Raw genomic sequence first — 17,928 nt, 5'->3', positions numbered from 1 at the left:
CTTAAAATCTTTCAGAGTGGGAAGAGCTGTTTCGTCTGAGGCTTTCTGCTGAAAGAGTTGCAGTCGTTGCAAGAGTTGACCGTACTTTTGCGATTTTTCTGTTTCGGACAAATCTTGGCGATCCATCAAGGACTGCAATTCGTGTTGTAACTGGGACATCTCAGTCAAATGGGGATTGGGATGTAAATGCGGGGTGCGTTGTTCTTGCCAACGATGATATTCCATCCATCGTTTGTAAGGCACTAAAGCTAGTTTTCGTCCTTCCATGGGATGTCAGGGGTCAATTCTGAGATCTTGGGTCTCCAGAGGGCATTTTTATCTTGCTCCCATCAGTCCTCCCAACATGGTTCCCAAGACTCCTTTCAGTAAGGGGCCTAACAAGAGGGGTAAAATTCCTCCACGTTGGACCAACATCTTCTTCTTTTGGCGAAGGGGGGATTTTCTTTTGAACCATTTGGCGAAGAACGTGACGATGTTTTCCTAAGCATTGTTTCTGGTGTTTGGACAAAGGGATCGTGCCTTTCAAGACGTTTAAACAACATTCGCACACGATTTCGATGACCTCTTCGGAGGCTGATTTAATGAGTTTTTTTCGTAGGGGTGAAGAAGCTTTGGACAGGACAGATAACATGTCCCCATGTTTGACTAAACGTGGAGGCAGTCCTTTCCTGTTCTTTCCTTGGGGTTGTTTAGAAGACGGATGTTTTCTGAAGGGTGACATCTTCAGGAGCACCAAAACACTGAAACCCTACTTGGTCACAGACCTTTGTTATACTGGAACGCGTCGCCACTGATTGTCTTTACGTCGTATCAACTTCAGGACAGGCACGACACGTCGTGCAGGGGTACGTAACGGACTAAATCGAGCCAGTTCTTGCTTGGACAAATCCAGTAAAGTTTGTAACATGCCCGATCTTTCTTGAACTTTGATTTTGGGAGCAGGTACTTTGTGAGCAGCAGCCACTGCCACTAAATTGGAGGGTCCTGCCACTGGGGAAGTTCTTGGGGTCATCAACGGAGAAGTTCTTGGTGTGATCAACGTCTCCAAGTACTCTTCAGTTCTTGGTGTCATCAACGGGGAAGTGGATGAACTTGAGGCTGCCGGAGACGCGGTCACCGCCGTTGCAGGTCGTGGTTTGCGAGTGTAAGGTTGCGTCATGGCCGAAGTGCCTCTCTTGCGACTAGTTTTTTTGTGGACTTTTCTTTTTCTGGGGACTTTTTCTCTGTTTCTTTTTCTGGGGGCTTCTTTTCTTTGTCCTGGGTGGTGTCTGGTAAGAGGAGGGTCCCGCCACTGGAGAAGTTCTTGGAGACACAGGTCTCCTTGGGGACGTGGTCTTTTTCTTCTTCTTCTTGGAGCTTCGTTTGACTTTTTTCTTGGGGAGAACTTTGATGACCCCTCCTAGAGTACCGCTCCCTCCAGGTTTCAAAATGATTTGTTTTTTGGTTTGAGTGTCGATGCGGGGATCAGCCAGTTGGGTCAAAGCGACTTTGTTTCGATCAAAAAAGCGCTTGGTTTGATGAGGAATCTGAATGATCCCTTGTAGTAATTGACGTGCTGACACCGTGAACCATCGTAAGACTTCTTTGAGACTAGCTTCTAAGACACGAGCCCGTATTTGTGGATTTTTTTCTCGACTGATACCATACAAGCCAAGAATCAATTTAACAGGGAGATGCTATTGAAGGGACGTCATGTTGACATTGTGTGAGACAGACGAAAAGTTTCTGAGGTTTTTATAGATTTTTTTGGTGCGGTTAAGTCGAGGACGGAGACATGTACAGACAGGCCCTCCGTCTTGGCCCCAGTGGTGAAACAAGTGGGTACGAAATCGCAAATCATCGGGGGTCGTAGGTTTCAAATCGACGAGTAAATAGGCGTGTGGTATTTGGGTGGCATCGTCGTACGCCTGAGTCAGCCAAGGCGTTCCTAACTGTTTGGCTAAGACTTGCACTTGCGATTTATCTCGAGGGCTTTTAAACAAGACCACGTAATGCGCATTGAGACTAATGGTGCGATGGGCTTTACTTTGTTGAAACAAATTTTGAGTGATGTAAACGACACTGGCATTACGATGATGCCCTTTGCGCATGAACCACAGTTTATTTTCTTCTTCGTCTTCTCCTAACATGTCGTCGAAAATGACCAAATGGGTTTGACGGGAGTCAGAGACGATGCCGTCGTCTTCTTTAGGAATGCCTTCCACAAACACGATGGAATCGCCTTGACTTTCTCGCAAGAGGCTGTACGCCGATTTGCCACTCTTTGTAACACCACACGATGCGTTGAGGTGGTCGATCGATCAAATGATGTTTATGTTCGATCAAACATTTGACGAATTCGGTTTTGCCTGAACCGCTAGGTCCAGCAATGAGCATGTTAAAGGGATGGCGAAGACACAAAGCCTCCCAACTGGCACGATCTAAATGTTCGTCGATGACTTTGACAGTGGAAGAAGAGGGAGCAGAGACAGCAGAGGTAGACATAGTGTTAGGAATGTCACTTGTGACACGAAAACAGACAAGACAAGAGTTTATATACTTTTTTCAGGACACGTTTATTGAGGTTTCTAAATATGAATACGAAAGACAAAAATACATAAAAGCCAAAGGCTTAAGTACAATGATAAAAGGCACATGAAAACCATCAACGTGGAATAAAAACAAGTGTCTGTACAACATGTTTTGGGTAATGTTCTGACCAGTTCTATAGGGAGTAAGGTCACACAAGTGTCCTTCCGAAAGGGTCTTTCAGGCATGTCCACGACAGTCCTGTCCTGGGTGACGGGTTCTTCTTCTTCTGGTACGGTCACTAACACTGGTTGAAAAGTAACTTTTTTCCTTAAACAACTCTCGTGCATACTGGGCCACTTCTTGGGTCCAAGCCTCAAAACCCCCTTTGTTCCAGTCACGGACATCTATCCAATGGGGGTGTAAGTCACAAGCTACACACACATCGTCATACACGTCTTCGGTAGCTAAAAGTTGACGAATCTTTTTTTCCTGTTGAGGTCGAGAAGTATCCAGATGAAAACGCAAGACTTTGAGCAAAATGAGTGTCTCGTGAACATTTAAAGGCACTACTTTCATGTTGAATGGGGTGGTAAATACTGTTCGTAAAGAGTCCACAAGGAATCGGCGGGTAAACGAAATTCCAGAAAACAAGTCACTAAGAAACACAATATGCGTCGTCCCAAATTGAACGGATACAGTTCTTGTAATAATTGATGGTAATGATCCACGGTTTGAATATGGTCATTGAGTTCCTTCCACGGAATCTGTTCAATCACTTGTGACATAAGCCGTGGCATGGATTCCTGATTTTATAGTCTCTTTATTTCGAAAGCAATAAAGGTACTTTCTAACTAGACATTTTCGTTCTCCAGTGGGGAATCTAAATCTTGCATACTGCAACCTACACTTCAGAGTTTGTTTAGATGTTTCCTCTTCCGCTAAGCAGATTCCACGTAAAATATGTTGGTAATCCTTTAACTTGTCTTCCTCAATGCTTTGCTCTAGGTGAATCTCGAAGTAACCAGAATTACAAACATTTCGTTCATTCACTAACTGAAAGTGATGAACAAGGTCTGACCACTGAAACAATTTCTGACGAATCAGTTCTTTTATACCATTCAGGTACCAGTGGTTAAACATCTGGTGACGTAACGGATGCAACTGTTCTTTACGTTTGACTTGTATTTTGACCAGCTCTCGGTAAATGCGTTCTCTCAACTCCACAGGCAAAGCACGAATGTTCTCTTGTAAAGTATCCATGAATAGGTCATACTAAATTCTCTTTCTGACACAAGAAATGTACCGTTTGCACAGACATGGTTTTAATTCATTGTCGAATCTAAATCGTTTAATCACTAATCTACACGTTAAAATTCGTTCAGAAGTTTCCTCTTTCACTAAGTTGACATTGTGTAAAAGATGTTGGTAATTCGTTAACTCTTCCTCTGGAATTGGATCCAGTAAGTTTACAATGTAGCAGATAGAATTATCAATACCAAACCAATTCTTTTTAAAACCAGGGGCTCGTTGATCAATGTCTGTCCAATGGAACACTTTCAACTGAATCAGTCCTTGTATAGCATTCAGTTACCAGTGTTCAAACACCGGTGACGTAACGGATGCAACTGTTCTTTACGTTTGACTTGTATTTTGACCAGCTCTCGGTAAATCCTTTCTCTCAACTCCACAGGCAAAGCACGAATGTTCTCTTGTAAAGTATCCATGAATAGGTCAGTCCGTACAATTCACAATCTTCTCCTAGAGCAAAAGTAATCCACATAGTGAGTAATTTCTGACCACTGCCATTCAGGTTAACGTCCAAGAATCTCACTGAACTCTTTTGATGTAAACGGTCTAGAGTGATATAATAGGATGAATGCACCCTTGACCCAGAGAAATCTAACACACTGGTTGACTTTTTTTCACTTTCCTCTTGTGAATTTCTCGGCACAAAAGTACTACAGTTACCCATTGAGATTTCACTCCGGCAAACCCCTGCCAAACTTCCTTGTAAATCTTCTCTTGCAGTTCTTTAGGTAATGATTCAATATCGTTTTTGAAATGAAGTTTAAATACTGGTCTCGGTGATGTCCAACATTTGATTCCTAGCCAATCTGGTTTCTTCTTCAACGACATGGTAAGTTACTTCAATGTCTCGGTCCCACTAAGGGTAAGTAATGACAATTCGGTGACCAACGAGCATGTTCTAGGTAGGCCGAATCTTGCGGTCCCCAGTGGTGAAGTGACACACCGCAACTGAAGCATTTGATTTTATCCCTTTCGCCCAAGTAGAAAAAGCCGGCTCTGGCTAATTCTTCAGGGGTCGGTCCTCCCAGATACTTAGGCCATTTTCCTTTGAACGACTGAAGACGATTTTCAAAGTCGCAGTATTCCGATAAACGCACAGGAAACGAATATTCGTCTATGACAGGTTCGTTTCGATGAGGGTTGGGTGACATGGACAGGAGTTTGCTCAGGGCTGGATGACATCCGTAGGGGGGTAGACGTGAAGGTGGACATTCACCTTTAAAACGAAACTCAGTAAAGTGTCCCAGAGGACGAGAGGCATCGCTTTCGCATCCCTCAGGTTTGACACGCACAGCATCACTTTCCATGATAGGGGTAATGAGAACAAAGTTCCCATGATGCTTTACGGCATCGCTAAGGTCACAGCGTACAGCATCGTTCCCATCGCAAGGCTCACAATCGCATTCCACTTCAGAAGCCCCAAACTTGAACTGTGCCTTTCTGAACTTGTTTTGTGTTTCTCTGAAAGTATTCATCTTGTTCACTTGGTCTTGGTAGTCACAATGAACTATCGATCTTGCCTAGGGTTCCTTTTTATATACAGACCAATACCGACGTGTCCATACGGTAAGGTGAAATGATTGGGAAGTCGCACTCGCTTCTGGTAGACGATTTGATAGACTTTTTCCAAGGGTCGACTGACGATGTGGTGGGTGGGTAAACGTACAATTTTGTTGGGCTTATAGGTGGTCACTTTAAAGTGTTCATCTTCTCTAGACTGCAAGGCTTCTTTCAATACGTCAAAGTTCACCACTCGACTGGTACGATAATTCAGAGTCAATCCTTTCACTTTACACTTCGTGTGCACTTCTCCTTGTTTGTCCCGGTATTCGTAGCCATAATTTTTTGGACCACCACTGACGAAACATAGAATCTTGTCGTCGGGGTCCTCGTCTGTCCAGGCTCCTAAACGGTCTCCTTCGATGTCAGGGTGCTGTTGACTCGGGTGATGGATGTAAATGCAACTGTCCGTGTCAAAGTACAGGACGCGTTCCCCTAACAGTTCTAAAGCTTCGTACAATTTTAAGCGAGCATGAGCTGTCACGTAAGCCGCAATGATGACATTTCCAAAGGGATCATCTTGTACAAAGTCCACATCTTCTTCGTAATTAACCAAGATCAAATTCTCGCGAACGACGTTCATGTGTTTCATGAATTTGGTTCTGTCGTGACTCATCTGGAAATAGCGGGAAGGTTCGATCAAATATTCGGTCTTGGGTAAACACGGTCGTTTTGCTATTTTACCCCACAAGCAATTTAACATCACTTTGGCAAACGATCGCCTGCCTTCGTTTTTCTCGATGTGATCTAAAGTAATGCCTTCTTGTGCCCAGTATTTCTCTTTGAATGTCTTTTGGTCTTCGGGAGTGTGACACCAGGACGGATAGCCACTGGCTTCTTGCTTCAGTTTCAAAAAGGCATCCACGTAGTCTGCGAAAATGCCTTTCTGAGTGGGGTCACCCTTGTAGTATTGTTGTGTCTTGGGAAAGTGGCAAATTTCGTACACTTCTAACATTTGGTATCCCATGTCCAGAGCTTTGAACAATTCTACGCTGACCCACGTCCCCGTCAAGGCCCGTTCTTCCAGGGTGTGCTGACAAAGTTGATCTTGGTTGCACGTTTCCGCACAAGTACGGCACAAAGGAAACATCAGTTTGCCTTGGCAATGGTGAGGTAAGACGGGATGGTACAGGTTCGTGGGAGGCGAAACTTTGCACTTGATCAAGCCTTCGTATTGTCGAATGTTTTTCAGGTCGATGTGTTCCGTGAGCAATTGCGGGTGCCCTGCAGGAAATCGACAATATTTGCACACGTAGGGATACAGCGAACACACGTCCAAGTATTTGATTTCTTCTCCTTTCTCTTCGTCGGCTTGGTACAGCAAACAGGTGACATTGGTCCTTCCTCCGTACAAACTATCCCTCGGGTTCAGGGGGTCCATGAACTGGTAACTTTCCACGAGGCGTTTAAACTCGGGATCGGTTTTCATACGGTGATCGTATTCGTGTTCCCACATTTCCACCACTTGGTATCCTTGCTGTTCTAACTTTAGGCGTCGCTGACAAGTGTCCTGGTACAAGTCTTCCATGGTTCGTTGTAAAAACTGATTTTTAGTGTCACGATCAGGATAGCAGACGAGACATCTGTGAAATAAGCAACCGTTAAACTCGTACACGATCTTGGGGTCTTCTAAGTCCCAGCCATCGACCGAATGCGTTCCGATGGTCTTTTCGCCCCCTCCGTTGAGGGCATGCTGAATCCATTTGTCTTCCTTGTCGCACAAGTAATGTAACCAGCGTAGGGCTTTGACCGAGTATTGACGTTTCACATAGTTGGTCGTTTGAGGACTGATGACAGCCACGGTGTTTTCAGGCATGAATCTTTGCCGGTACACTAAGGAACACGCTTTGGCAATGGTGCAAGCTTCTTTCAAAGGATCGACCCCTCCGTGTTCCATGAACAGTTCTCGAAATTTTCCACAGCAACGCCGTAAAATGTCCACATCGGAACGACAATACTTTAGCATTTCTTCCTGAAAGTCGAAAGGGTCCGAGGCGTGAGCCTGGTACCAAGCGTAGAAAGCTTCTCGTTGTTCGGTACGCATGTTATCGGGGTCGTAATAGTGAGCCTCAGGCAAATGGGGTAGAACGGCATGTTGATTGGCTTCCGTATTGAAAAAGTGTGGAAAGTACCCTTTAGCCATTTCTGTCATTCCAAACGTTTTCGGCATTCGACTCAAAGGCATGGCCAAATAGCTCATCGAATCTTTAAACTGTACTTGTCCCACTTGCATGAAAATGATTTTGGCTCCGTTCAAAGTCACTTTAGGACGTTCGGTGCCATGTTCCGTATAGTATCTCAAAAGAAACTGTCCACCGTATCCGGAGAAATTGTGACCCATCACTGTGGCCTGGCGATGACAATCTCCGTAACGTTCGATGTCCTCTTGGCTCCACGTCTTGTCGATGGGGTCTAAGACCTATTGTGCGAAATCGGCTAGCGTGTTCGGTCCTCGAAAGATTTTTTCACGCCCTCCAGGAATCTTACTGCAGTGAGGGCAATGACTGAAAATAGGTTCTTGAATGCACTTTTCGCACGCTGGATGAGCCACGCAGAAATTAGGAATGTGAATACCGGTCTCTTGCATGCATTCGAAATCGAAAAAAATGAAATTGCTTTTCTTCTTCTTCTTGTGACCATCCTCTTTCTCTGGTTGTGGTTGGTATTTTTGCACGTAGCATTGGTGTTCCAAGTCCACGATGTGATGACGAATGTGACATTTTTTCTTTCCTCGACATACGTGTGCCTTGACAGTATTGGTACATAGGCCTTGTCCACAGGTAGGGCACAATCTCAGGAGTTGACAAGCATATTTCTGCTGTGAACCTTGCGTCTTCAGATGTTGTTGGTAACAGGCAGGGCTGACAAACGTACGCAGACAAGCTGGACAATGCACTGGTTCTTGCCCTTCGCTCAGACAGGGTTGAGAGGCCAAACATCCTGAGCATTTCGATCCACAATGCTTGTGTTGCTCTCGATTGTTATAGCCATAGTCACATTTCTCACAGTAATATCTGTATCCCAGGAATCCGGTGATAGTGGTAATGGTATCGAAATGGTCATCGTGATGATAAAGGTGAATGTATTTTCCATCTGTAAAGTCTTCGCATCGAAACAACAGAGGCCCACGTACTTCTTGACGGTACACTTTCAAGGTGTCGCGTGGAGCTAGGATATCTTGCAATTTTTGCATTTCAGGAATGCCACAGGGTTTGTCTTTGGGCAAGTCGGCTTGTTGCAACAGGAGTTCTGCTTCGTTTCGTTGTTTGGCTCGGTCCAATTTTCGAATGTTCTCCCAGGCTCTTTTCCATTCTGTCGTGTCGTTTTTGTCGACATAGGTTCGCCCCACCACAATGTCATGGGCTAAACACATCTGGTCCTGAGGGTTGTTAATTAGGACGAGGCTCTTTTTGGTGGTGCGAAGGTCGTTCACCAATAAGACCTTTTTGCGGCCAGTCCCTTGAGGAGGAGACACGTGGGTCATGTCCAGTGTGGCTTTTCCATCGGTGATGTCAAACTGGTCATTGGATTGTTGCACGTGTTGAATCTTGTCCATGACTTTGGAAGCGGTCAATTCTGCAGGGCTGCTAAATTCGATCCAAACAGGGGATTTCAAACCGTCGTGTTGTATGGAAAGTCTCAAGTGATCGTCTTCTTTGGGTTGACATTGTCGCTTGAGTGAGGTAAGCAAAGAATCCCACATCTCGGTGATGAACCCTTCTGCTTTCTGTAACGGTACTTCGGACTTGAAATCTTTAAACTTCACCGTGTATTTGTAAGCCGTGGTTCTAAATTTTTCTAGAGGGACGCTTTTTCCGTCTCTCGAATGTCTTAGTACTTTTCAGGGTTGACTAAAGGTGGTGAACTTTGTTTAGAGGGTTTGGATTCTGGTTCACTCATGTCCTCTTCAAAATCACTGGCATGAATTTGTGCTAAGACTTCAGCCCTGGTACGAGGCGATAGATCACGTTTCTGCCTCTTAATTTTCTTCTTCTTTCTTCTTGAATGAATTGGATCGTTTCATCCTGAAAGCAAAACGTCAAATGACTAAAGTTTAAACACCATGGACTAATTTATAGTCATGGCAGACCAGCGTATATAAAAGGGTGTGTGTCTTGTCCTTACACTATTCATTTCACTCTCAAATCGAGCACAACGATGGAAGAGACTACACAAATCGAACGTTTCATCAGAGCTTTGCGAGGGGTGATTAGAAAATTCTCTTCAGACCAGCCGACAGACTACTCTCCTTCCTTGCGAGATAAAAGTCAAGATACTTGCTATATCTGTCAGAAGAAAGGGCATTGGTCTTCAGAGTGTCCAGACCGTCAAAAAAGAAAAAAAGGGGTTAGAAAAGACAAAAGTCAAGATACCTGATATTATTGTTAAGAAAAAGGACATTGGTCTCCAGATTGCCCAAAAAAGAAACAAGAGGAGTCAGAAGAAGAGAGGGATTCTTCAGAGGAAGAAGAAGAGGAGGAAGAAAGCAGACAGGTGAAGAAAAAGAAACAGGAGAAGAAAAGAAGAAGGGAAGAAAGTGAGGAGAAAGAGGAGGAAAAGACTGTGACGTTGAAGAAATTAAAAAAACAGAGAGACTAAACAATGAGACAGAAGGAGTCTATGAACTTTTTAAAGTGCTCTGTTGTGAATTGTGAATTGGATTGTAAATATTTATAAAAGAAATAAATTAGGTATAAAAAGGTAAGTGTCTTTGGGTTTTGATTTTAAAATAAGAACCTACACTCACACACTCATACACAGACACGTACTATAGGGGTAAAAATGGTTTTTTTTGTTGAGTTATTGGCAATTGAAAGTCTATGTCTTCTCGAGAAATGTGGGTGGCCCTGAAAAGGGCCTTTTTTGGTGTAGGGGTGAGTTTAAGCAATCAGCTTTAACTGCCTTAAACCTTTGCCACGGCCAAGGCCTACTTCTGGACTGCGTACTGTTGATGATGATGATTTGGTTGAAATCACTAAGGGTGGCACGATAGGCTTAGTCACAGGGTTGGAGTGTTTAGCTCGGGAAGGTCGTATTCTCTTCGGTCGTGATAAAGAAGTCTGATACATTTGTTTCAGACTTCTTAACTCCGCTAAAATGTCCAACAGTACCGTGACCGTTTGATTTTCACCCTCTTGTTTCTTTGCTAGTGCTACTTCTTCTTCTTCTTGTTTTTTTCTTACCTCTTCTTCTTGCTGCTGTTGCTGTAGGAGCAAAGCTTGTTCCGCTTCCTTTTGTCGTTGTATAAATTTCTCCAGTTCTTCTTTCTGTCTCTGTCTAAAATTCTCCACGTGCGGTAATAAAGAAGGTGACGAAGGTTCCGGAACAAATTCTTGCGAGGTAAGAAAATCCACAAAATCCCAATTCACCTCTTCTGAAAGGAAGTTCGGGTTCCCTTGGGTAGTCTCCACGGTTGGTGCACCCCAATTTCATTGCCCCTATAGTGGTATGACAATATTGCCCATGTTAAATTTACATAGTCTCTAAAGTGGTTTTTCACTTTTTAACATGGAAGTCCCCTAGTCCCTATGGTGGCCCTATTCACTACTATCAATCTTGAAAATTTGATGCAAAGACCATTTGAAAGAGTTTTGAAACTCGTGTTTGAAATACGTTCCTATGAAATCTGGTAGTAAAACTAAACAATAAATACTTGGAAATGTCATTGCCTCCTGACACAGTTTTCGAACACATCGCCATGGAATCCATAGCATCCCTGCTTACACTTCCAGTCACAAAAGAATGGAATAGTTTGATTCGTATTGAAAACTCCCAAGGAGAAATAATGTCACATAGGTTTGGAGGATCAATTCTTTTTCGACCCAGTTCAATCAAATTGAAATTTCAATGGTCCGATTCAGTAATGTGTGAACAATAAATTGTAGGTAGTTTCCTGAGTAAGTTTGCATTTCGATTGATAACTTTTTTTCTGTTTTGTTTTGAATCCTATTTCTCTAGACAATATGATAAAATTAGAAGTATGGTTTGGGTATCTATTTCCTTTAGATCTAAAATGTAGTTTAAATCAGTGGAAAGACGCAAACGCATTGGTCCATAGGAACATTAGCAGTAAAATGAAACATGGAAGACGCATGCAGTGGATTTAGCTTATTAGAATCTTAGGAACAGTAACAGCCTAACCAACAGCTTAATTATGAGTTTATTGAAACAAGTGAACTAAGATGGCAAATACATCGCCAAAAATAGTTTTGGAGCCCGTTGAAGCAAATGATCATACACTCTGGTTTGTTGAAACGACGCAATTTCAGCAAGTACTGCGAAGTAGGTTAATGTTATTCTACTGGGCATGTTGCATTAAACATGCACAAACAAAGCTATTTCTCGATAAAGTAATTGCATCTGAGTAACATGATTGTAAATCTCCATTCAATATCTAATGGAGAAATATATATCAGAATCGGATCAAGTCACATAAATATTTTTGGGGACGACCTGTTAAGATTATGCTGCATTGTATTTATACGTAGTCGAGTAGATTTTGGTAAAGTTCGTGTTACTTTGGAATTCAGACTTGATCAAAGAAGTTTGATTGAAGATCATGCTGACACGATTTTACGTACGAGGGTTTATCTTTTTCCTACATTTCACCCAACCCATCTTTTAATTTTGTAGTGGGAAGTTCGATGAACATGCTGGGCTGAAAGTACGTACACACCCTGCATGGATGAAAGGAAGTATGAATGGATGCATGCACGCACGCACGCACGTACTTATGTATGTATGTATTAATGTATGTATGTACGTGAGATATTCAATACAGATGTTTAGCCTTTAGAAATCTGAGCTATATTATTTACTGCATACGTCATTATACTGTAACTATTAATGATATTTAGAGGGGTCATTACGTTATCTATCGGGGCCCCGAGTGGCCGAGCGGTCTAAAGCGGTGTCCGTTACGGATCACTGCCATCTCACCTCTGCCTGCGTGGGTTGGAGTCTCGGATTCAGCCAAAGTGGGTATGTGAGAAAACTTGCCAGTAGCTTCTCATGGGTCGGTGGTTCTTTCCGGGGTTTTCCTGGGTTCTTCCTCCACCATTAATACTGGCCGCCATGTATAGCCTATCGTGTGCTGAAAAATGGCAATAAATCCTACAACAACAACAACAACAACAACGTTATCTATCTATCTGACGTATATCATTATATCAATTTCTACTTTAATAACCTTACTGATCTATTAATTGACTGTTATGCAGATCGACGATTCTGAAAAAGTGATTTTCCACAATTGTAGGTTAAAAAATATGTACTATATCTGATTGCAGTTAATAAATAAGGAATAATAATTGTAAATAAATAAGAATTAATGGTATTAATGGTATTTCTAACTTCTTTATCACACACAAACACAAACACACACACACACACACACACATATATATATTCTAGTACTCAATTATGCAACGTTTATTTAACATTGCACACCTCCAATGCATTATTCAGTGTTGCACGTTCCTAAGGTTCATGTGGTTGTCTGCCTTGTATGTGTTTAATAAGAATGTACATCACATAAATGATATAGCAGTGAAAGGTTACGGATATTTCTCCTAAATATCCCTCTCAATGATCGGAATGGTATTTTTTAAAATTACTGCGCCTCTCAGGTTTATTGTTAACATTGCAAATAGCACGTTCATTCGTGTGCTTGTTTGAAAGTGTTGCTTCTAACTCAATGAACTGGTCTACATCGTTAACTTTATCATAAAAATGATCAAATAGAAGAAATGACTTATCTAGTTCATTCACAAACAAATTTAACCAATCAAAACCTAAATCGTCTACAACATAAATGTACATGGTTCCTTCACAAAATAGTCTCTAATGCAATATACTATATTAAGAATATGTGCCATGCACTTGCGTCCAGTATCAAGGTGTTCAACATCGTTAATTACTACACGATTCAGACAATGTAAAGTTTACGGAGACAAAAATGAGCATATAATAAATAAATGTACATTTGACATGGTCAATACTAAAACTACATTTTGCTATTTTTAAGCTTTTATCATGTACACGTATTATTAAAATCTATTTTACGACTCAAGGATGAACAATTTAATATTCATGTACAGCGTATTTGTCTTATATTCGTGTAACATGATGTAATATTCATGTACAGCGTATTTGTGTTATATTCATGTAACATATTGTAATATTCATGTACAACGTATTTGTCATATTCGTGTAACATAATGTAATATTCATGTACAACGTATTTGTCTTATATTCGTGTAACATAATGTAATATTCATGTACAGCGTATTTGTCTCATATTCGTGTAACATAATGTAATATTCATGTGCAGCGTATTTGTCTTATATTCGTGTAACATAATGTAATATTCATGTACAACGTATTTGTCTTATATTCGTGTAACATAATGTAATATTAATGTACAGCGTATTTGTCTCATATTCGTGTAACATAATGTAATATTCATGTGCAGCGTATTTGTCTTATATTCGTGTAACATGTTGTAATATTCATGTACAACGTATTTGTCTTATATTCGTGTAATATAATGTAATATTCATGTACAGCGTATTTGTCTCATATTCGTGTAACATAATGTAATATTCATGTGCAGCGTATTTGTCTTACATTCGTCTAACATAATGTAATATTCTACTTTATCTCTATTAGTTTCTTTGTTAAGTTCTTCCCTTAAATGTACAAGAGATGAACACAGAAGTAAAATCTCTTCGTATTATTTTTCAGCGATGAAACTAGCACAAGTCTGCATATTTTTAATGATTAGCAGCGTTTACTTCACGACACTAATCCATGCTACTATAATGTTTTGTGAATGTGCGTTGCAACGTATGATCTTAAAAATTGGTTAGTTACTTGGTTAGAGAACTTTCTCCCGAATTATTCATAACCTTCAGAAAATGGCTAAAGTATAAGAATTCTATCAACGGAGAAGTAACGTCAAATAGCCCATAATCTGGGTTTATCACAGCACTTTTTAATAAGACGAAATGACAGATAGGTATGCAGTACATAGAGGATCTAAAATGAGTAACGATTTAATGTTGAATTTATGAAACTCGTTGAAAAATGTCCAGCTTTTCCTGTCCAAGACGCAAAATGCTGGATATTATTCAACGAGTTTCATAAATTTAATATTGGATACTTACCAATTTGAGATTCTGTTTATCACATATTATTTTGTTATGTAATGGAAATAGAAACACTAAGAAATAGTTTCGTTCATTCTGACTCAGACGTTGTACATATCATGCGTCGTGCATAAAAAAATGGTCATCGACTATAATTGATTTTGTTTTGCAGGTTTATAGCAATAACCAATACAATTTAAAAGCAGATTTTATTTTACTAATTAGAATTGAAAGATTGATTGCCTTTCACAATAATTAGATCGTTTGAACTATTGTACCGCGTATATATAACGTGGTTGGATAGACCTAACGTTCTCTCATTTGAGAGACCGGTTCTGTCTACATTCTTCTATGCACTAAGATGAGTTTATTTCATTCTAGAAGCTAACATTTATGCCACTCCTACAAATAGGAAGACTTCCTTGTTGCAGGATTGGGGCCCCGAGTGGCCGAGTGGTCTAAAGAGCTCTCCGTTACGGATCACTGCCATCTCACTTCTGTCTGCATGGGTTCGAGTCTAGGATTCAGCTAATGTGGGTATGTGAGAAAGCTTGCCAGTAGCTTCTCGTGGGTCGGTGGTTCTTCCCGGGGTTTTCCTGGGTTCTTCCTCCACCATTAATACTGGCCGCCATGCATAGCCTATCGTGTGTTGAAAAATGGCGTTAAACCCCACAACAACAATTGTTGCAGGATTACCGCCCACCCCTCCCCTCATGCACGCTTTGACCAATACCTTTAATTTTATTCGCTGTTGTTGTTCTTCTTCTTGCTTGGAGTGCAACGTCATTTTTTCAGCGCATGATAGATAATACATGGCATAGCGAGCCCCAGCTGGGTAAATTTGCGCATATTCAGAAAAACGTGACATGTTGCCTTTGGTCAGTCGATTCAAAACATTGCCGCCAAAATATTCACAGTGCTAGTACAAAGAAAAATGTCCATAATTTGGAGTTTAATAAATGTTCCCACAATCGCAGCCAGTCAGTAAAACGAATACTGCGCAATAGTTTCATGGGCTTATTTGGACCAATAAGAATAAAAAAAAAGTGATATGTTAATGCGTGGTAATATCGACTATATTAAACTGCACACGATATATGTAAGTAGTATAGTGGGGCTTTTTACAGACCATGGGAAAATACATTACGGACACCCCTGAGGGCACAATTACGGACAAAGTTTTACAAATCACCCTGGGCGCGATTACGAACAATGGGAATTTAAACATAGAATCTATATATTATGTATATTAGGGTTGTTTACGGACAAGGAGAAGTTGGGTCTGTATACCGTCTGACGTCCCAGTCATCCACTGAACACGTTCCGATGATCTTTACGCCTTCTCCGTTGCGTGCAATTTGGATCCATTTGTCGTCCTTGTCGCACAAGTAATGTAGCCAGTGTAGGGCTTTGACCGAGCATTAACGTTTGACAATATTGGTTGTTTGATGACTAATGACAGCCAAGGTGTTTTCGGGCATGAATCGTTGGCGGTACACTAAGGAACACGCTTTGGCAATGGTGCAGGCTTCTTTCAAATGATCGATCCTTCCGTGTTCCATAAATAATTCTCGAACGTTTCCACAGCAACACCGTAAAATGTCCACGTCCGATCGGAAATACTTTAACATTTCTCCCTGAAAGTCAAAGAGGTTCGAGGCGTGAGTCTGGTACCAAGAATACAAAGTTTCTCGTTGTTCGGTGCGCATGTTGTTTGGGTCCTAGTACTGAGCCTCAGGCAAATGTGGTAGAATGGCGTGTTGATTGGCTTCGGTATTAAAAAAGTGCGGAAAAAGCCTTTGGCCATTTCTGTTATTTCAAACGTATTAGGCATTCGACTCAAAGGCATGGCCAAGTAATTCATCGAATCTTTAAACTATACTTGTCCCACTTGCATGAAAATGATTTTGGATCCGTTCAAAGTCACTTTAGGACTTTAGGTACTTTGTTCAGCATAGTATCTCAAAAGAAATTGCCCATCGTATCCTGAGAAATTGTGACCCATCACCGTGGCAGGGCGATGACAATCTCTCTAACTTTAGATGTCCTCTTGGATACACGTCTCGTCCATGGGGTCTAAGATATATTGGGCGAAATCGGCCAGCGTGTTCGATCCCCGAAATATTTTTTCACGTCCTCCAGGTATATTGCTGCAGTGAGGGATATGACTAAAGATAGCTTATTGGATGCACTTCTCGCACGCAAAATGAGCTACGAAGAAATTAGGAATGTGAATACCGGTCTCTTGCATGCATTATAAATCGAAAAAGACGAAATTGCCTTCTTCAGGTTATCGTCTTCCTCTTGATGTTTGGAATGGTATTTTTGAATGTAGCATTGCTGTTCCAAGTCCACAATTTGGTGATAGATGTGACATCGTTTCTTTCCTGGACATGCGTGCGCCTTGGTATTATTGGTACGTATGCCTTGTCCACAAGTAGAGCACAATTTCCGGAGTTGACAAGCACATTTCTGCTGTGAACCTTGCGTTTTTAGATGTTGTTGGTGACAGGTAGGGCTGACAAAAGCGCGCTGACAAGCAGGGCAATGCACTCGTTCTTCGTCCAAACAGGGTTGAGAGGCCTAACATCCTGAGCATTTTGATTCACAATGCTTCTGTTGCTCACGATTGCTTAGCCATGGTCACATTTCTCGCAATAATAACTGTACCTCAGGAATGGGGTGATGATGGTGATGGTATCGAAATGTTCATCAATGTATTTTCCGTCGTTGAAATATTTGCCTCGAAACAACAGAGGTCTGCGCACGTTTTGAGGATGCACTTTCAAGGTGTAGCATGAAGCCAAGACGTCTTGCAATATTTGCGTTTCATGAATGTCACAGGGTGTCTTTGGATAGCCCCGCTTGCTGTTGACAGGAGTTCTGCTTCACTTTGTTGTTTGGCTCGGTTCGATTTTTGAATTGTTTGCCATGCTCTTTTCCATTCTGCCTTGTCGTTCTTGTCAGCATACGTTCGTCCCACCACGATGGCACGGGCTAAGCACACCTGGTCTTGAAGGTTGTAAATTCGGTCGATGATCTTTTTGGTGCTGCGAAGTTCGTCTACCATAAACATCTTTTTGCGTCCTGTCCCTTTGTGGAAGAGACACGTGGGTCATGACCAGTGTGGCTTTTCCATCGGTGATGTTAAAGTTGTCGTTGGATTCTTGCACGTGTTGAATATTGTCGATGACTTTGATAGGTGTCAATTCTGCTGAGCTGCTAAACTAGATCCAAAAGGGGGTTTTCAAACAATCTTGATGAATGGAAGGTCTCAACCGATCGTCTTCTTTGGCTTGACATTGCCGCTTCAGTGTGGTTAACAAAGAATTCCGCACTTCGGTTATGAACCCCTTGTGAAGAAAGAAAATCGACTAAATACCAATTAAAATCGACCTCT

The sequence above is a fragment of the Sinohyriopsis cumingii genome, chromosome 2, assembly GCF_028554795.1.
Source record: "Sinohyriopsis cumingii isolate HCF-2022 chromosome 2, ASM2855479v2, whole genome shotgun sequence".
NCBI lineage: Eukaryota > Metazoa > Mollusca > Bivalvia > Unionida > Unionidae > Sinohyriopsis > Sinohyriopsis cumingii.
This window is presented reverse-complemented; position numbering follows the sequence as displayed.